General features: G+C 41.6%; 1 protein-coding gene across 1 annotated transcript in view; it reads right to left on the bottom strand.

The window, feature by feature from the left end:
* LOC109424037 (protein tincar-like) overlaps positions 1–21,035 on the bottom strand; it is a 580,636-nt gene that overhangs the window by 64,475 nt on the left and 495,126 nt on the right. The window lies entirely within an intron of this gene.

Below are 21,035 nucleotides of genomic sequence, written 5' to 3'. Positions count from 1 at the left end.
TCCTAGCAAGAATATCTAGAGGTAATCCCAAGAGAATTCTTGGATGAATTACAAGAGGTATTACTGGAGTAATGATATGAGGAATTCCTGGAGAAAACCCAGACGGCATTTTTGGGCAAATATGAAGTGGAAATTGTGGAGGAATCTCTTGTAAAATCTTTGTACAAATCAGAGAGGGAACTTCTGCAGGAACCTTGGAGAAACCGACAATAAAATCGCTTGGAGGACTCCAAGCGAAAGTCTTTAAAGACATTCCTTTGAAATTCCTCCACAAATCCCTGATGGGATTTCTCTTGAAATTATTGCTGAGATTGCTCCAGAGGGTTTTCCAAGAATTCCCATACAAATCCTTACTGTAACTACTCCAAGGATTCCTCCTTTGTGATTTCTCTAGAGGTTCTTCAGGGATTCCTTTAGAAATATTTCTTGGGAAATCAGCTGAACTACTCGGTAGGATTCCTTCTGATATTCCTTCTAAGATTTCTTCAGAAATTCTTGCAGGAAATTCTCAAACAATGGGATTTCTTCAGTAATTGCTCTTATGAGTCCACCAAGAATTTCTGGAGGATAACACTAGTTTACAGCATTTTTGAACTCGGTAAGCTGATGATCATTTTTAGTGTAGAATCATGCCCTGAGTTCGAAAACGCGAAGGAAAAAAATTACAGTAGAGCGGAATTTTTTTCGACTTTCCATACGAGGTTGATGATTTGAAATCGATTTTTGTTCTATTTTTAAGCAACGTCTCTCACTTCACACATCTCATGCTCCGTAATCAATGCTCCGATTGAGCTGATTTTTTTACTGTATCTCATCTACATATGATATGTCAAATAAACGTTGAGAAAGAATTTTTAGATTTTTTTTCTCATTGAAAAAAAAATACATTTCTTCATATATTTTTGGAAATTTGGCTAAAGTTGAAGGAGATCGTCCCTAAACCTCGCCAATATCTTGAATTTCATCAATCTGACGGAAAACCTGCGTTCAGATGGTCGAATGCTATTGTGTTCAGCTATTAATTTATGGAAAAAGATTTGAAATTTGTTGAGCAAAACACAAGATATTTGAAGTTTAGCAAATTCCATATTTGTAAAAGTTATAAAACTCGATATTGAGCTAAAATTAAAAAACTGCTCTACTTCAAATTTTTTGAAGCACGGTTTCGAAATCAGTACTAAATTGTACTTCAAAAATTTTGGTCGTTGGCAGAAGTTCACGACTTTCGTTTTATTTTGTAAACTAGTGTTACCAGCAGAAATTGTCTGAAGAATTCCAACAAGACTTCCCGGAGGATTCCACCAGTAACTCCTGAATGAATCCCAAAAGAATTCCTTAAGGAATCTCAGCAAAAAATACTGACGGATCTCGGCAGAAATTACTGGGTACATACTAAGAAATGTTGATGGAGGAATCCTCGTTGAAATCACTAAAGGAATCACAACAGGAAATTTTGAAGAAATATTTGGAAAAATCACAGCATGAATGTTTGAGTGTAGGAACCTCACCTGTAATTGTATAAATAAGGCATTCCAGCAATTTTCGGGAGGAGTATTATAATCACTCCAGGAATTACTCTAATATTTCTCCCGTGATTTCTTCAGGAATTTCTCCGAAGACTCCTCCAGAAAGTCTTTTTGAAATTTCACCAGTTGAGATGCAGGCTCTGTTCCACTTGAAGCGTTATCTCAGTAAGAAGAAAAAAGCAGAAGGAGATGAATTTCATCACAAAGAATAACTTTGTTGAACATACGGACATTCCGAAAGATCCATACAAAAAGTTATATCGGAAAACCCATTCCAAGGGGTCGTCCACAAAAAATGACACATAACTCTTAAAACTAAGCAAATAAGGTAATAGTTTGTTCGGCAAACTTCCAATAATACACTTTTCTGCAACTTTGTAGAAGACACCAATACTCTATCTTCATTTATGAGAAAAGTGAATTCTTATCGCGCTTTTAGGTGGATTAATCACAAAAGTGAAAATTCCAAAATAAATTTATTAGTGTATAGAAATACATCTAAACTTAATACATGAAGTCACAAAAATGTATTATAGATGTGAGCACCAGTATACAGTAGGTTCCTCCGGAAATTAGGTCCGGTGGCCACATCCGGCAGTTTCTAAACGGTCCCAAACTGCTTTTGACAAATGTTTGATGGTAGAGGTGTAAGTTTTAATGAAAAAAAAGAGAGAACTTGATTGCGAATCATAATGGGGAACACGCTGTGCACCGAAAGACAGCGTTTTCTAAGAATCACAGGTTAAAATGGCCAGGTAGAACCACAATCCGGAACATCCGGAACCGGTTCCGTAGCGGTGACATGTTCATAGTACAGAGCGATCATTTTGTGGCCAAATACATATTGAAATACATGTTTCAGCACGAAAATATGTGTGAGAATCAATGAAATTGCCGAAAAATACTCTCGTTGCAAGGCATTTCTCAATACCCAGAAAGGGGGGAGGGGTCAGGGGGGATGCCACACCCAAACATTGGAAGACCGAGAACCGCACTTAATTTAAAATTGGTTTCAATTTTTTTGATTGTGTGGTCTACTACTCAAAGTAGCCGTTTGAAAAAAGTGGTTCGTCTAAGGCTTTTAAGGGTTAACTGAATTTCGTGAAGTTCATAAATTCATGGAAGTTATCACTAGAAATATTGCTGAAATACTCTCTGTAAGATTAAATTCCAAGAAATCTTCACATTACGTGTTTTTTTCAGCAATCCTTAATGAACTTTTGGATTTACTTCGGCATAAAACCATATATTCTTGGAAGACTTCCTAAACGAAGGGGAACACAACATCCAACGTCCATCTTTTATGGCACAAATTTCCCGAATGGAGGAGAACGTGCCTCTAGAGCCGACCTACTGAACGTCCATCTTCCTCCGGCTAATCCATATCATGTCATCATGCTCCCTACTTTCTTGTATTTACCAATCGGTTGCTTCAATAACAAGCAATATCGAACAAATCATCATCTGCATAAACATTGCCGTGCTCTTCTACCAGACGTCCAGACTAAAAGATTACCATTTATTACCATAAATCTTCAACCAGGCAGAAGCTGATAGACAGCAAAAAATATTTACTTTTCCAACCATTTTGAAATGGAAATCTAGAAGACAGCACCCGATCAAACCTGTATTGAAGTATTATTAAAAGTGTCCAGCTTGTTTTTTTTTTGTATTTTTTATTACGTTGATGTTCATATCTATTTTCTACAAACTAGGCTCGAAACGTGTTGCTTGTTTTTCCTTAATTAATAGCTTAATTCACATTTGAGGTCATTTTTTGGATACACGACATTTTCTAATCAGAATCGTAATATAAAATAACTAGTTCAGAGGCGCTCTAGAGACGAACCAGCCGAGGGTTGAAAGTCTCTCTAGTAAAGATAAAAAAAAACCAGAGCTAGTTGAACATATTTAAAAATATGTAGCTTTTAAAATTAAAACCCGATTTAATCCACCTATGGTGAACAGAACCCTTCTTACACTTATTAAAATTATTGTTATATTATTTGTATTTAACATATTTATTTTGCGTGATTGACCAAAAGTTCTAGAAAATGTTGTGAATTTGGCATCTAGTGGATTGGTTTCCAAAATAGCATCATGGATCATGGACTAAACTACCAGAAATGCCAGACACCTCCTAGAAACTTGTATGGAATGTTAAAAAAATAGCTTACATATTCTGGAATATTGTATCTTTTGTTAACTGCCAAAAGATCTCGAATCGATTAACAAATGGATAAGAAAATCAGCGAGATACACTTTGTCTAATATCTCTTAATCAGTCGAATGAATTAGCTCCGAAGTACTTGGTATTCATGGTTATGATGTAAAAATGATATATCTACTATGTAAATCAGTTTTGGCATTAACTAGTTATTTTGTCTGTCCGGCTCTTGCATTTTTCCCACGATATATAAATTCAAAGCTTTCATTTAACATATTGTTAGTTTTCATAGAAGTTTCAGTTGAGCTGCCGATGAGTGCACACGTATCTATTTTTCGTTCGCTGCGTGGAAGTATAGTCCGTCGTTCGTTTCATCTATTTCGGCTATCGCGTTAGGTGTTTTTTTTTGTTCTATGCCGAGCACTACCAGGAATCAGTCAAAAAAACGAGTTGATATTAGTCCAACCGAGGGTGAGAAGAACAAGGAATCCACGTCCTCTGAGAATCCAGCGAAGCGTCCTTGGAAAAGCTCCAACGTCACAATGAGTAGGGACATGACTCTTGCTGACCTGCACAAGTCACTCAAAGGTGAAATCCAATTATCTAAAGAGGAAATCCAGAATAGCATAATGGACATGAAGAGGGAAATCAAGAAACTCAGCACGGAGGTAGATGAAGTCAAGCAGTCCCAAAACTTCATAAACGCAGAGTTTGAACAATTCAAGAGCGGGTTGAGTAAAATCACGAATGAAATGAAGAAAACGACCATTGATGTCGCGTCGTTAAAGAGTGGACATGCGGAGATCTCATCACAACTGGCTACTATGGAACAAGACCTCAACTTTATTCAGCAAGGACAGCTATCAAACAACTTGCTGATATCGAATGTCATCAAAACTGCCGACGAAGATCTATGTGCTATCTTGGGTAAAATCTGCGAAGTTCTCGAGATCGAATTGCTTGAGTGAGACGTTCTGGTGATCACTCGATTGGCCACGAGGAATACGAAGCAAATTGAACCGATTCTGGTACAGTTCGCCAATAGATATGTGAAGGACAGAATTATATCTGTAGCAAAAACTGCCTCACTATCATGTCAAAATATCGGGTTCACAATTGATCAGCGCATCTATTTCAACCACCATCTCACGGCATACAATCAAGCGTTGCTACAGTACGTGAGAGCCTACAAAAGAAGACATGGATATAAGTTCGCATGGTTCAGCAAAGGGTACATCTACATCAAGCGGGATGAGAACTCCACAGCTCAACGTATCATCTCACGAGAAGATTTGCCTTCGGATTTTGATGAGTGAATCCGATCTCTTCGCGATACCTCTACATACACATCGACATCGGTTCAACCATGGCGGATTTGGGTGATCATTTGACTAGTATGGATATCGAGCATCGTCTAAACTCGGCTCTGGTATCTGCATCTACATTGAACTTCCTACATCTCAACACGAGAAGCTGCCGTGGCAAAATGAGCGACCTGATCCAGTTAATCAATGATTTCCAGCATGTGCATAGTAGTATTTAGTGAAACGTGGCTATATCAGAACGAATTTTGTAATATGTTGAACTACGATGTTTACCATTCGTGTAGGCCTGGCAGAGGTGGAGGAGTTTCGATATTTATTCTTTCGTCGATCAAGCATCGTAAGGTGTATGAAATGGTAGATGATATGAACAATTTTTTGATAGATGAACTAATGGATTATGATTTAAAAGTTTTTGGTATTTATACTCCAGGCAGAGATGTTGATAGCTTTCTATTAAAATTTGAGGAAACATTAAGTAGCTTCAAACGAATGATTATATTAGGAGATATGAACATTAATCTACTAGATGATAATAATGCTATCGTAAATAATTACAAATGTTGCATAAATGCGAACGGGTTTGTTGTTATGAATAAAATAGAGAATGATTATGCCACTAGAATATCAAATACAATATCAACAATCATAGATCACGTTTTAACTGATATAATTGATAGAAAAATGACATTAACAGTAAATGACACTGAAAATCTTATATCCGATCACAAAACGTTGATCTTTTCAATTCAATACACTTTAAAAACTGTTGGTACTAAGTTCAGTGAATGTGTTATACATTATGAAAACATATTGAATGACAGCTTTAGACTACAGCTAAATGCGATCCAAACATATGATCAATTTGAAAACCTGTGTAACGATAAAATCAATTGCAACAAATCCACATATACAGTACACGAAGACAAACAACCACTGCAACCATACATCGATAGGCATCTGTTTGCGGAAATTAAAAAGAAAAACAAATTGTTCAAACTTTCCAAAGCAAATCCAGGTAATGAAACATTAAGGAGACAATATCTATCACTAAGAAATTCTGTTCGAAACAAAACAAAATTTGCTAAAGCAAGATACTACAATACTAAATTCGAAAATTGTGTGGGGAATCCTAAGAAAATGTGGGCTACGATAAATGAAGTAGTGTTCAATAAATCAAGTAGTAGGCAAAATAAGCAGATCAATTTAGTAGAAAATGGAACAAAAATACTATCTCCAATCGAAAATGCACAAATATTTAATGATTATTTTCTAAGTATAGGCTGTCAAACAGCTTCTAGAAGAAATGTGCTACTCGTAGAAAACGATTTCCCATTGTATTTCAACTTTGTACACGTGTCAGAGATAGATGTAGATCAAATTATAACTAAATTAAATCGCACAGCAGCAGTTGGTAAAGATGGAATATCGGTTAAATTTTTGTATCGCGCTAAAACTTTCATAGCACCTAAAGTAACTGATATTATCAATGAAGTAATCACATCAGGAATATTTCCGAATAAGCTAAAAGTGTCAAAAGTAATCTCTCTGATTAAAGCTGGTGATGCAACCTCAAAAACATGTTTTCGTCCTATCTCCATTCTTCCAGCTGCGCCAAAGATATTTGAATCTGTCGTATCTGGTCGTATCTGCACAATAATAATATTATTAACAAAAATCAGTACGGATTCCAGAAAAAATCTAATACTGTAGCAGCCTCTGCAGATATGATGAATAGTATATATCGCGCCAAAGACAAGGGTTCCAAAGTCATATGTGTATTTTTAGACTTTAGTAAAGCATTCGATTGCATTTCACATTCATTATTACTACACAAAATCCAAAAATACGGATTTTCAGAAAACGCAATTCAGCTTTTGAGATCATATCTGCAAAATAGATTGCAATACACATCTGTCAATAATTGTTACAGTCAGCCAGGAATTATTGTGTCAGGAGTCCCACAAGGATCAATTTTGGGTCCCTTACTTTTTTATATTATATGTAAATGATATATGGAAATTGCCTTTGAAAGTACGCTTACAGTTGTATGCAGATGATTCTTGTCTTGTTTATGAGGCCGAAACAAGGGAACAACTAGAATACGATATACAACACGATATGGATTTATTGTTACGTTGGTTATCAGAAAATGATTTGAGACTAAACGTGGAAAAATCTTCTTATTTAGCCTTAAATAATAACTTATCAATTGAAGTAAGGATTAATTCATTTCATCTTAAAAAAGTAGAGTCTGCCAACTTTCTTGGATTGATTATAGACACCAATCTGACATGGAAAACGCACATTGAAAATGTCATCAAACAAGTCACTTCTTATGTATTTGCCATTAGGAAAGCAAGATCTTTTATCACGATTGAAACATGTTGGAAGTTATACAATGCATTTATTTTACCTCACTTTACATATATGAGTTGCTTATGGGGCTGTGCAGCTAACATATATTTAAAACCTTTAGAAGTACTACAGAACTAAGTAATTAAAATAATAAGGAATCTACCATTCCGCTTTCCTTCATCCAACCTATACAACGAAACTGTATGACCATGCTGAGGGTGACGGGTTCGATTCCCGGTCGGTCCAGGATCTTTTCGTAAAGGAAATTTCCTTGACTTCCTTGGGCATAGAGTATCTTCGTGCCTGCCACACGATATACACATGCAAAATGGTCATTGGCAGAGGAAGCTCTCAGTTAATAACTGTGGAAGTGCTCATAGAACACTAAGCTGAGAAGCAGGCTTTGTCCCAGTGAGGACGTTACGCCAAGAAGAAGAAGAGAGAACGAAACTGTATTGCCAACACATTTAATCTGTAAGTACAACATGCTCATTCATATTTATAAGACGCAAAACAACTTGATAAAAACAAATGTAGTACTATTTAATGTATCAGATGTGCATTCACATAATACTAGGCAACAACATTCAATTTTTGTTAATTGTCCTAGAACTCAATATGGTTTAAAAAATCTTTTCTACAAAGGAACAACAATGTATAATTCCCTGCCTAACGAATTAAAATTGCTTAATCTTAGTAATTTTAAGCGTAGCCTAAAATAATATTTGTATAATCTGCATTAGGTTTTTCTTTGAAAACAGTCAACTGAATTAATAGGTCCACTACTAGAGTAGCTGGTCACAGTTTGTTATAAACTTTTAGCTACGAATTGTATCAATAAATTAAAAAAAAAATCCTGTTTATTTGTAATTTATTATTTATAATTTTGTGGAAAATAATAACCTGCTAGTATACACTTTATATGAGGTCAGCATAATTTATAGAAAAATAATTTTCCTTAGGCTGGTCAAAAGCTCATGCAAGATAACAAGCGAATATAATAATAAAAAAAGGAATTTATTGAAATACTCTTTGAAAGATATCTCAGTAACCAAATGTCCAAGGGAAATAAAATTTCAGGGCCTTTTACGAGGATATTGTAGCTTTCATGTGATGCTAAGAGAACCCGAATAGGTTGACAGACGGCTGAGATATTTATTATGATGCACTTGGCTAAAAATCTCAAAAAGTTTAGTTGTATAAATCCTAAGTACTCTTCGAAAGATATCTCAATAACCAAATGTCCGATCGTAATAAAATTCAATAGGGTTCTACTAGGATGTTGTAGCTTTCATTTGGAGCCAAGAGAATTCAAATCGGATGTCAGACGGCTGAGAAACGTGCGTGGCTTTTTTGTAACAATACGCACACACACACACACACACACATACACACACAAACATACACACATACATACACTGGGGCAGCAGGGACGGATGTCCTGGGGCCTGACCCCGCTTGCGAGTCAGCCGCGTAGTTGCCGGCTAAGAATAGGACTACTAACCCCAATTCAAGGTGTCAAGCGACCCGTGCCGAGGAATGAGTGATCGAGGGGGTGAAAAAGATGCTCGATCTTTAACGGAGCCTGTGGGGTACCTGGGCACCCCTCACAGTATGCTGTCCCTCACCGCGTTAATGCAGAGCTCTGGCGTGGTGGACATTATTTCTCGTGCAACTCGTGGGAACAATGAGCAAGAATTCAAAATCAAATAACATAGGTGGAAGTAGCGGTGCGATCAACCCCTTCGCAAGAAGCGGGTTGATGAGGTCTCCGACAAGGAGAAGCGAGGAGTCAGGTGCTGGAAGCTGCTTACGCAGCTCAAGCGTGGGAGCTCCTGTCCACTCCACGGCAAGCCAGCCGGCGGAGGTCATGGACGGAGCATGGTTGCTGAGGGCCATCAGCCAAGTTGCAGAAAACGGACGGCCCGCATTTGAGGTGGCTGAGCAGCAGCTCGGCAAAATTATCGACTTTGCGACAACTAAGTCGAATATAAGCAAGGACCTGAAAACGGCCTTGCTTCGGCTTAGGGCGTCTGTCGATAATGCCAAGCAGGAGCACGCGGTTGCGTTGCTGGCTGCAGCAGCGGCGGAACCAGCAAAGGAGAAAGCGTCTAAGTTTACGCAAACGGAGGCCTTCTCCTTCGCGGGTAGTCCGAAGAGAGTGGAAGCGAATGCTCGCGACAAAAGCGACAAGCATTCGCAGAAGCGGGCGAGGCAGCCGTCAGGTGAGGAGCTGTCTGGCGGCGCCCGCAAGGCCAGGCGTATAATAACCCCGAAAGCCGGTGGTAACGCTGGAAAGTCGGACCCCAGCCAGGGTTCCCGGAAAGCTGGGAAGGGTGGGCCTGAAAAGGCCGGCCCGTCCCGGAATGATGGGAACAAGGGGTTGCGACCAATGGTGGGCCCTCAGCAGCCGCAGAGCAGGGCGATCCAAGGAGAGGACCCTCCTTGGACAAAGGTAGAGCGGAAGAGGAAGAAGAAGGGGAATCAGCAGGTAGAAGCGCAGGTCGCCAAGCCAAGGCGTAGGAAGGCAGGTGCCAGGCGCGAAAAAGGTGACGCTATCGTCATCAAGACCGAACAGTCGAAATACTCGGACGTCTTGAAGGCGATGAGGTGCGACGCCAAGCTCGAGGGTCTTGGAGCCGACGTACGCAGTATCAGACGTACTCGTACGGGCGAAATGATCCTGGAGCTTAAGCGCCAGAAGGATCACAAGGGCGCCGCCTACAAGAGGCTGGCAGAAGAGGTCCTTGGTGATGGAGTGGAGGTGAGGGCTCTTACGCATGAGGCGACTCTGAAGGTCAAAGACCTAGACGAGATCACCGAAGCGGAAGAGCTCGTCACGGCACTGCGGCAACAGTGCGATGTTCAGGTGGCCGCCACAGCCGTCAGGCTGCGGAAGGGGCCAGCAGGGACACAGATAGCTCTGGTTCAGCTACCTGTGGCGGATGTTAAAAAGTCCGTTAAAGTAGGGAGTATTAAGGTGGGCTGGTGTGTTTGTCACCTGACATTCCACGAGCCACCTGAGGTTTGCTTCAGGTGTCTGGAACCAGGACACAAGTCGTGGGACTGCAAAGGCCCCGACAGGCGCAAACTGTGTAGGCGATGCGGCGCTGAAGGTCATAAGGCCCAAAGCTGCACGAGTCCGCCCATCTGCATGATCTGTACCGGGAAAACCTCGAAAAACAGACACGCGATGGGTGGTCCAGGGTGCCCGGCCTTTAAGAAAGCCGCAGTGAGCAACAAATCACAGTGCAGGTAACGCAGCTGAACCTGAACCACTGTGATGCGGCTCAGCAACTGCTTTGTCAGTCGGTTTCTGAGTGGGAGACGGATATCGCCATCATTTCGGACCCATACCGAGTACCCGCCGGCAACGGCAACTGGGCCTCGGATGGGACCAGGAAAATGGCGGCGATATGGACGACGGGTAAATACCCCGTGCAGGAGTTGGTGTCTACTACCTATGAGGGCTTCGTGGTCGCCAAAGTAAACGGGGTCTTCTTCTGTAGCTGTTATGCGCCTCCGCGGTGGCCGATCGAGCGGTTCACGCAAATGCTGGACCGCTTAACGACCGTGCTAACAGGGCGAAGGCCGGTGGTAATAGCGGGTGACTTTAATGCCTGGGCTGTGGAATGGGGAAGCCGTTTCACGAACCAGCGGGGTCAGATCCTGCTAGAAACACTGGCCATCTTAGATGTCGACTTGGCTAACGTCGGTACCAAGAGTACCTATAGTCGAAACGGAGCGGAGTCAATTATTGACGTGACCTTTTGTAGTCCTGGCCTAACAAGTAGTTCGAACTGGAGAGTAGATGATGGCTACACTCACAGCGACCACCTGGCGATTCGCTACAGTATCGACTACAACAACAGCAGACAGCGGATAGAAGAAGAGGCGGCTAGGCCAAGGCCAAGCCCTCGTAGGTGGAAGACATCATACTTCGACGAAGAGGTATTCAGGGAAGCGCTCCGCCGTGAGCGAAACTTACTCGGTTTAGACGGCGACGAGCTGGTAGCGGTGCTCTCACGTGCGTGTGATGCGACCATGCCTAGGAGAGTCCACCCTAGAAATGGGAGGCCACCGGCTTACTGGTGGACCGACGCGATTGCGGACCTGCGCCGCGCCTGCCTACGGGCTAGGCGGCGGATGCAGCGAGCACGATCAGAGGAAGAGCGAAACGAACGGCGGGTGGTGTTCGCCGCTGCAAAAGCCGCGCTCAAGACCGAGATAAGAGCAAGCAAAAAGGCCTGCTTTGAGGGTCTCTGTCAGAGTGCCAATACGAACCCGTGGGGTGATGCCTACAGGATCGTTATGGCCAAGACGAGAGGTGTGATGGCTCCTACAGAGCAATCTCCAGAGATGTTGGAGGGGATCATTGGAGGACTTTTTCCGCGTCATGATCCTAGTCCTTGGCCTCCTTTCGTAGGACAGCCGGGGACTGGGGCTGACGATGAGGAAAGGGTCACCGATGTGGAACTTGCGGGGATAGCTAAGTCCCTTAGCGTAGGTAAGGCCCCAGGTCCGGACGGAGTTCCGAACCTGGCCTTAAAAGTAGCTATTGCAGAAGCTCCCGAGATGTTTAGGTCTGCTATGCAGAAATGCCTGGACGAGGGAGTTTTCCCAGAAGCTTGGAAGAGGCAGAGCCTGGTCCTATTGCCAAAGGCGGGGAAACCACCCGGAGACCCGTCGGCATATAGACCAATATGCTTGATTGACACGGCGGGGAAGGTGCTCGAAAAGATCATCCTCAATAGAATGTTGAAGTTCACTGAGGGCGTAAATGGTCTCTCGAGCAACCAGTATGGCTTCCGGAAGGGGAGGTCCACCGTAGACGCTATCTTGTCGGTTACAAAAACCGCCGAGAAAGCACTCGAGCCTAAGAGGAGGGGAATTCGCTTCTGCGGGGTAGTGACTCTGGATGTAAGGAATGCATTTAATAGCGCCAGTTGGGCTGCTATTGCCGATGCGCTCTTGCGTCTGGGGATACCGGAGTACTTGTACAAGATTCTCGGAAGCTACTTCCAGAATCGCGTACTAGTATACGACACGGAGGTGGGTCGGAAGTGCTTTCACATAACCTCAGGAGTCCCGCAAGGTTCCATCCTGGGTCCGGTGTTATGGAATGTCATGTACGACGAGGTGTTGAGGTTAGAGTACCCAGTGGGAGTGGTGATTGTCGGATTTGCCGACGATATTACGCTCGAAGTCTACGGTGAAACGATCCAGGAGGTGAAGTTGACTACCGACCACTCGATCAAGGTTGTGGAGGCGTGGATGCGGTCCAGAAAACTGGAGCTGGCTCACCACAAGACAGAGGTGACGGTTGTTAACAACATGCAGTCGGCGCAGCAGACGGAGATCAGTGTAGGAGAATGCACTATCCTGTCGAAGCGCTCTGTCAAGCACTTGGGCGTGATGATCGACGATAAGCTTACCTTCGGTAGCCACGTCGATTATGCCTGTAAAAGAGCCTCCACAGCTATTGCGGCACTGTCCCGGATGATGTCCAATAGCTCAGCGGTGTACGCCAGTAAGCGCAAGCTTCTGGCTAGTGTTGCTACGTCCATACTTAGGTATGGCGGCCCGGCGTGGGGTACCGCGCTAAGTACTGAATGCTACCGACGGAAGCTGGAAAGTACTTACAGGCTTATGTGTCTGAGGGTTGCAAGCGCGTACCGTACCGTGTCACACGACGCTCTCTGTGTCATTACTGGTATGGTGCCTATCAGCATTCTTATCAGTGAGGACATGGAGTGCTTCGAAATGCGCGGCACAAGAGGCATACGCAAAACTGTCAGGATGGCCTCTATGGTCAAATGGCAGCGCGCGTGGGACAGTTCCACCAAAGGAAGGTGGACCCATAGGTTGATACCGAGGGTAGATAGTTGGATTAATAGGCGCCATGGGGAAGTTTCATTCCACCTGACACAGGTCCTTACAGGTCATGGTTGCTTCCGACAGTATCTACACCGTTTCGGGCATGCGGATTCTCCCGAATGCCCAGTGTGCAATGGTTTAGAGGAAACGGCGGAACACGTGTTGTTCGTGTGCCCGCGTTTTCGCACAATGCGTGACCGCATGCTTGCCACATGCGGGGAGGACACAACTCCGGACAACTTGGTCCAGAGAATGTGTAGGGATGAGATTAGCTGGAATGCCGTTTCAACGGCAATCACCCATATCGTCTGGGAGCTACAGAGGAGGTGGCGCGTGGACTCGGAGAATGGCTAGTCCAGATGCAGTACAAGAGGTGGTCCAGGGGTTCGAAGTCGGCTTCGTAGGTCATACCGGTGCCCTGCGGTCGAGATCGACCCTTACAGCGATTAAGTGGCCGCGGAGAGGAAGTCCCGGTAGCGGTGCTGTCGTGGCGTCGGTCTACTGGGTTGGATCTGAGCCCGCGGTTGGAAAGGGGTCCCCGGCAAGGGTCGGGGTAGGTGAGACCCTGCTGTCTGCAACCTACGGGTGCATCTGATAGGGCCTGAAGGGTAGTGATACCCTTCCTTTGCGGGCAGGTCAAATCGGGTTGCACGTGGGCATCAGTTCTTGATGTCCGCTCAGCAGTAGGGCGCGGGCGGGGTTGACCCTGCCCGCCTTCCGAGGACAAAGGGAGTGGCGAGGACCACTCGGGAAACTGGCTAAGCGCCAGCATGCTACCGTGATGGACTCTCCAGTGCGAGTCATCGATGTTCGTTGCTGCTAGGCTACGGCAGCTAACCTTGAGGGTGCGATATGCACTAGCCCCTCTCTGAAGCAATACCTTCTTGGTGGTTCCGGAGAGACGTAGGGTTTGGCGACCATAGGAATGTGTTTTAGTGGGTCGAGGAGAGAGTAGTCCTGGCTTCTACCGGCATTGTAGAAGACGGCCTCATCCCCACACTACCCTAACCTTCCTGTTAGGGTGTCTGATGAGCAGATTTATCCCCCTATGGTTTAGAAGGAAAAAAAAAAAACACATACATACACACACACAGACATTTGCTCAGTTCGTCGAGCTGAGTTGATTGGTATATGAGACTCGGCCGTGCGGGCCTCGGATCGAAAGTCGGTTTTTCGAGCGGTATTTATACCCTTCTTATGGGTGTAAGAAGGGTAAAAAGCAGGCTTGAAAACCATCCTAACATAAGAATGTTCACCCAAACAAAGAGGAAAATGACACAACTATGAAAATCGTTTCCACTCCGACCCCGAAGGCATCACCGTAAAAGATTTAACATCTCCCGAAAGATTTATCTAATCAGTGTTTCATTGCGAGCCGCTTGCCCGTGACGAGAATACGAAGAAAAACGCATTTTTTGCTCTTCTTATTCGGGGCGCCCAGGTTGTTTGAGGTAGGTGACACTTTTCCGATTTTGTTCCGTCGTCAGACTTCCCTCCCTACATATACAGCTAGCATAATTCAGCTGAAGGGACAGCAGTAGGAGAGGCACTTAACATTCACGCCTCATCGACAAAAGGGAAAGGTGTTTCAGCTGGACCGTTGCGCCGGAGAACTACCATATTTTATGGGATTTTCGTTCAAGGCGGGGGTTCCCAAACATAGACAATCAAATCTTTGAAGCATAAATAAAGGCTAGCATACTTTAAACAAAAGCAAATTTCCACGAAGTAAGAATCAAGATCTTCCTTCAGTCATCGAATAACTAGTTTTTGGTAAGCATGTTCCCAGAAATGTAGTTGTTCCATATGAAAAATTGAGAAACGCTTCAATATTTCTTTTCCCTCGCAAGCCGTCTGCCAACCGAAATAAAACAAACCTTCGTCGTCGGTTTACGCCTGGGGAATACCATGAAAACATCCGAATAAAACAATATGCATGCATTCGCTATTTGCGGCATCCACCCCGTCAAAGGCAGGATGGGGCCACTCTGATCGCTTTGAACTGAACCTCCGCCCCTTTATTGCACTTTGTTTTGACGTCGACAAAGAAATCCTCTTATCCTTGATTGCTTCACAACGGCATCCGAATCATGACGTTATAGCACCCCTTCGGGGCAATGATAACATACACCACCACTTTGTTTTAGTCGTTGTCGTCGTTGTCGTAACAATCTAGAGGTAGAAGTAGGTTTTGATCGAAACCCATTCATCATCATAAACACTTGAGAACCCACAGCAGTGATTCCAGTTCGGTTTACCACATATCCTTTGTCGCTAGGAGATGCTCATGAACCCCCTTAGTTTCATCTCATGCATTGCTGAGATGTTGTTCGAAAGTAATTTTGACATAAAGTAGGGGAAGTTGGGGTGAAAAGTACAGGGTGCGGCAGGAAAAAATGCGAAAAGTTCAAGGCACTATTACACGCTAAATATGGGATATATATGACTATTTTTTCATGACAGTGTATCAGTCAATGTCTATATTCTAGCACTGAAAAATAAAAATGAACATATTCGATGTTTAACATTTGATAATGTAGGCCTAATTAGCGGATATCAATAAACTGCGCGCCCAATGGTCATTAAACAAAATGACTATAACAGTAACAAAATTAGCTCAAATTCGATGAACAACCAGACCACACTGATCCAGAGCCATGTAGTTTCACATAGCAGATAAAATAAGTACATATATTTGATGATATTGTAGAGAAAATCTTAAATTTTGTTTTATCAGATGCGAAATTTAGCGACCTGTGCGATTTTCTGCGGTTTGAAAATTCTGGTTGTCTTCATCTTCAGGCGCCGCCCTGTAAAAGTTAGTGACCAGAATGGGAAATTTTTTAATTAACTTTTCAGAAAACTAGCCTATTATAGATCATGGAACGTTGAAACATAGATTGGTTAATGTCAAATGGACGAAAATGAGGTTTGAAGTTGAAAAACACTTTCGCATTTTTTCCTGCCGCATACTGTATCTTGGATTGGAAGCTTTTGGCTGATACCTGCCTAATCAGAGAGTGGTGTGGGGTGATAAAAACAAAAAAGCTACAAATCCTTCATAATAAGAAAAGACAAAATGTAGAAAGTGTGATGACTGAAGCGTTGGAAATCATGGATCGGAACGTTATGAGGAGGTTTTATGAAACTGTCAATGGACTTGATCCGATCATGGTCATTTATCTAAGTCGATCATTATTATTCTTTGCAATACCTCACACGTCTTGTCTATTGATTATCGAATGTTTCCTATATTCAACGATAGTTCTACCATAGACTAATTTCAAGACCTCTGTGTACCAAAAAAAACGATCAAATTTTGTTTGTCCAGTTCGGTACCCAATAATATTCATAATCGTGTATATTTTACCGTGTAAATTGCCTTTCGTGTAAATTATATTTAGCGTGTTACACTGATCTGACCGCTCTGACAGTAAAGGACTAAACATAAATTACGTAAAGTGGGTACCGAGGATTGTTCACAATCTGCGAACTTGACTGCGGGAAAAATCTCAACCATGATGCCGCTGGTTTTACCCTAACAGCAGCCTGAATAAGTTCATGAAGCACAATACAAGGACATAAAATATCGCTTGGGATGCGATTGGATATAGATATAGGTGTTTTATATGTACATAAAGGTTTGCTGGGTTCACTGCAGATGCTCCTTCTGTGATTTCAACAGGATTTTTTCAAAATGATTCCTCTTCAAATTCCTCTTGGTATTCCTTCGCAGATTTTCCGAAAATTCCTTCAGGAATTTATTACAAATTCGATTAGGAATGACTGCTGAGATTCCGGCAGGAATTTCTCCAAGTATTCATCCTGGGATTCATCCAAAATCATCACAAGATGTTCCTGTTCCTGCTGGGATTCATCCAGGTATTCTTGATTATAGAGATTATAGGGATACTAGGGATTCTTCCTAGTATTCATATTCCTTCTGACATGGCCTCAGGAATGCTGCCGGTCTGCTCTTGGCATTTCCGGTCCGAATCCTCCAGGAAGTCTTGCTGGGTTTCTAATGCATTGACTCCCTGGAAATCCCCCACGAAATCCTGCAGAAGTCTCAACAGCAATTATTGGAGATAATCCAGCTAGAAAAGTTTAAGAAATTTCTGGAAAAATCTTTGATGCCATCCTCTTAATTTTTTTCCAGGAGTACCTGATGAGTTTTACGTAGAAATTACTGCTGGAATTCCTCTAAACATACCTCCAAGAATTTTTATGACTTCTTCAGCGTTTTTTCTCCAAGTTCCAAGAAAGTTCTCCACGGATTGCTCTTGAAATACTTATTTCCAGGAATTCTTGCTATAATGCTTTTATGGTTTCTCAAGGGATTCTTGCTGGGATTTTAAGGCACTTCCAACTTGCATTTCTGCAGTTATTATCTTGGGGGTCCTCTAGGAATTCCTGGAGGATTTTCAGTAGAAATTACATGATAAATCCTAGCAAGACTTCCTGCAGGATCACCACGATGATTTCTTAGAGAAATCCTAGCAGCATTTATGGATGAGTTTCAACAGAAACTCTGTAAGGAATTTCAAGAGCAAAGAATCTTTGGATGACTTTCTGAAGAAATTACAGCAGGAATTGCTGGAAGGATCCTATCAAGAATCTAATCTCTGAGGTATTTCTGGGTGAATTCTTGAAGACATTCCTGCCAGAAAAAATCGCTGGAGGAAACACAGAAGAAATTTCTGGAGGAATCCTTTGAAAAATCCTTGTTGAAATCAAAGAAGAAAGAACTTCTGCCGGAATCCTAGCGGGCATTTCTGGAGGGATTCCAGAAATGAACCATTCAGGGATTTTATTTTGGAGAATTCCATGGAGAAATCTCTTGAGGAATCACGAGAAGAATTTCAGGAGGAATCTCAGCAAGCATTCTGGTATGAATCGCTAGGGCAATTTCTGAAGGAACTATAAGTGGACTCCCTGAGCATTCCCTGGATAAAATTCTGTAGGAATTTCTAGAACAATCCCAGCTGAAATGTCTAGATAATCCTATCGAGTATTCCCGAAGGAATTATAAGAGAATTCCAAGAGAAATCTTTGGAGATACCCTCTCGGGATTCCTTTACAAATGCCTGATAGGATTTCTTTACAAATTCCTTATATAATTAATTTTCAGAGATTTATCCACGGATTCCTTTAGGAATTTATCTTGTTATACCAGCAGAAATTCTTGCTGGGATTCCTTCAGGAATTGTTACTAGAATTTCCAAGAATTCAGCAAGAGGAATCCAAGCAAGACAGACAGGTGGATTCCATCAAAAATAAACAAATAAAACAGCACGAAGGTAGACAAGCGGACTTAGTGTGATGGTCAAAGTCATGTGATTATCGCAGCACTCTCGACAAGCTCACAAAATGTGAGTTCTTCCTTTGAAAGAGAAGTAAAGCGTGGGTTCCGAGCTGAATTAGCTCCGGGTTCAGAATTGCGTTAATTGCGATTAAAAAGCAGCAAGAATGCCCAAAGACATGCCAAGTGGATTTCCAGCAATAATAACTGAGAACATTACAAGGAGAATTTCTTTAGGAATCCTTGTAAAAATTCCTGAAGGCATCACAGCAGTTGAAAAAGAAAGGACTCCTCCTGGGAAAATTTTTCGGGAAGCTCAAATGCAGGCTCTGTACCAATTAGAGCGATATTCCAAGATAAAAAAGGAAAAAGCAGAAATTGGCGTATGCCATCACAAAGACCAATTTGTAAAACACACGAAAATAGAGGTCATCAAATAAAAAAATAGATATTTAGTAATATTATATATATTATTATTATGTATATGCAAGTCTAGTAGAATTTTGTTTACAAAGATTCGTAGAATCTTTCAGGAATTTCTCTATTATTTTCTTTGAAATTTAGATACTTATTCAAGATACATTTTCGGAAATTATATTGCATCCCAGGCTTCTTCAGATATTTCTTAATTTTTGCAGGAATTTGCTGGAGCATTTATTTGGAAACTCATTTAGAAAGTTCTCAAGAGATTCTATGGAAGTTCCTCCAAGGCCTTCTCTTGTAGTTCCTTCACATATTCCTCCAGGCATTACTTTGCATTTATTCACACCTTCCTTCGGGGATCCTTCCAGTCACTGAAGGATCACTGAAAATCACTTCAACCAGCGGATAATTGTTTTTCGTTCAGTCAAATTTTCACTCACCAAATTCTCACGAGAAGATTTTCAAAGCAAATTAACAAAATTGTTGTCGCCACGAGGGGTTCGAACCTGGAATATGACTAAAATCAAACGCGACAAGAGCACTCCAACCACACTACCACGCTAACTACACAGAAGAAGGAATAAATTTGCTCCATAAAAGCTACCATCGTTGTCGTCATAGGAGCTTTTCTTGGCTCATGATCGAGCAATCGAAAATCTCGCAGCTCTGGGAGTGAGTGAAAATGTTTTTTTCATTCACCTTTTCCTTAGGGAGTTTTCGCAAACCAGATTTTCGCTGAGAACTGGCGTGAGAAAGAATTCGATTTTCGTGAGAATGAGTGAGCATTTTGAACGCTGGAAATTACTTTAAAATGTATTCCTTTGCACGATATTTTATCCTGAGTACTTACAGAGGGTTCTTCAGTTCTTCTAGGTATTATTTCAAAAAAAAAAAATCTTCAAACATTTTTTTATGTCTTCAGTGGTACTCTAAAGAATTCCTCCAGGATTTTTTTTATTGTTTTTTTCCGGGTTTTCTTTATAATTTTTTTCCAGTAAGTAGTTCAGGGATTTTTGTGTACAAATTCCTTCAGAAATTGTATATGAAAATCCTTCAGGGGCAAGAACAGATGTCTCTTCAGGAGTTATTTCAAGGATCCTCCAGGGATCTTTTAGAAATATTTTGAAGAATTTTCTTAAGAACTTTACCAGTATGTACCATTTTCTGCGATTTCTGCAGACATTTTTTGAAGATTTCTTCAGAATCTCCTCTACGGATTTTTTTTTTCAAAATCCCTTCAGAGGTGTCTCAAACATTTTTTCTTTGGAAATACTTGCAGAGTTCTTCCATACGTCTCTAATGATTTTATTTTCGAGAATACAGGGGGTATTTTAAGGTGTTTCTTCAGGTATTCTCCTAGGTATTTTCCAAGGCATTATCCAATGCATTCATCCAGGAAATGATCTCAAAATAATTGCTTCAGATTTTTTTCCACGAATTAAAAAAATATCAGGAAAATCTTCTATATGTTTCCAATGGTATCTCCAAAAGTTTTTTTTAATTGTATTTCTTGTAAGAATCCTCCAGGAATCTTTTAGAACTTTCATCATGGTTTCCTTAATGAAATCTTCAGTAGTATTATAGAATTTCTTGAAAGAATTTCTTCAGGATTTTCTGGATAAAACCCCGCAGAAATTTCTGGACACATTCATGTGGGAGTTTTTAATGGAATCCACTGAACAATTCCTGATAAAAAATCATTGTTGGAATTCTTGAGGAAATACCTGAAGAAATGTTTGAAAATTTTCTGAAAAACTCAATGGAAGAAAATTAAAGAATCTTTGAAATAATTAAAAAAAAACAAAACAGAACACTCTGAAAGATTCCCTGAAGAAATTTCCGATGAATTTTTAAGCGAATCCCCAGAAGAATTTCCAAAGTTATTCCTGGTGGAATTTCAGAAGAAACCCATTGAAATCCACCTGAAATAATTCTTGGAGAGGATATATCTGAAGGAAGTCCTGGAGAAATTTCTTGAAGGATTCTTCGGAGAATTTCTGAAAAAATAGCCGGAGGAGATTTTGCAAGAAACCTTGGTAGATTTTAAGACCGAATTCCTG

Source organism: Aedes albopictus, chromosome 3 (genome assembly GCF_035046485.1).
Source record: "Aedes albopictus strain Foshan chromosome 3, AalbF5, whole genome shotgun sequence".
In the NCBI taxonomy this organism is placed as follows: Eukaryota; Metazoa; Arthropoda; class Insecta; order Diptera; family Culicidae; genus Aedes; species Aedes albopictus.
Note: the sequence above shows the minus strand (reverse complement) of the source record. Positions and strands in the feature narration are given on the sequence as shown.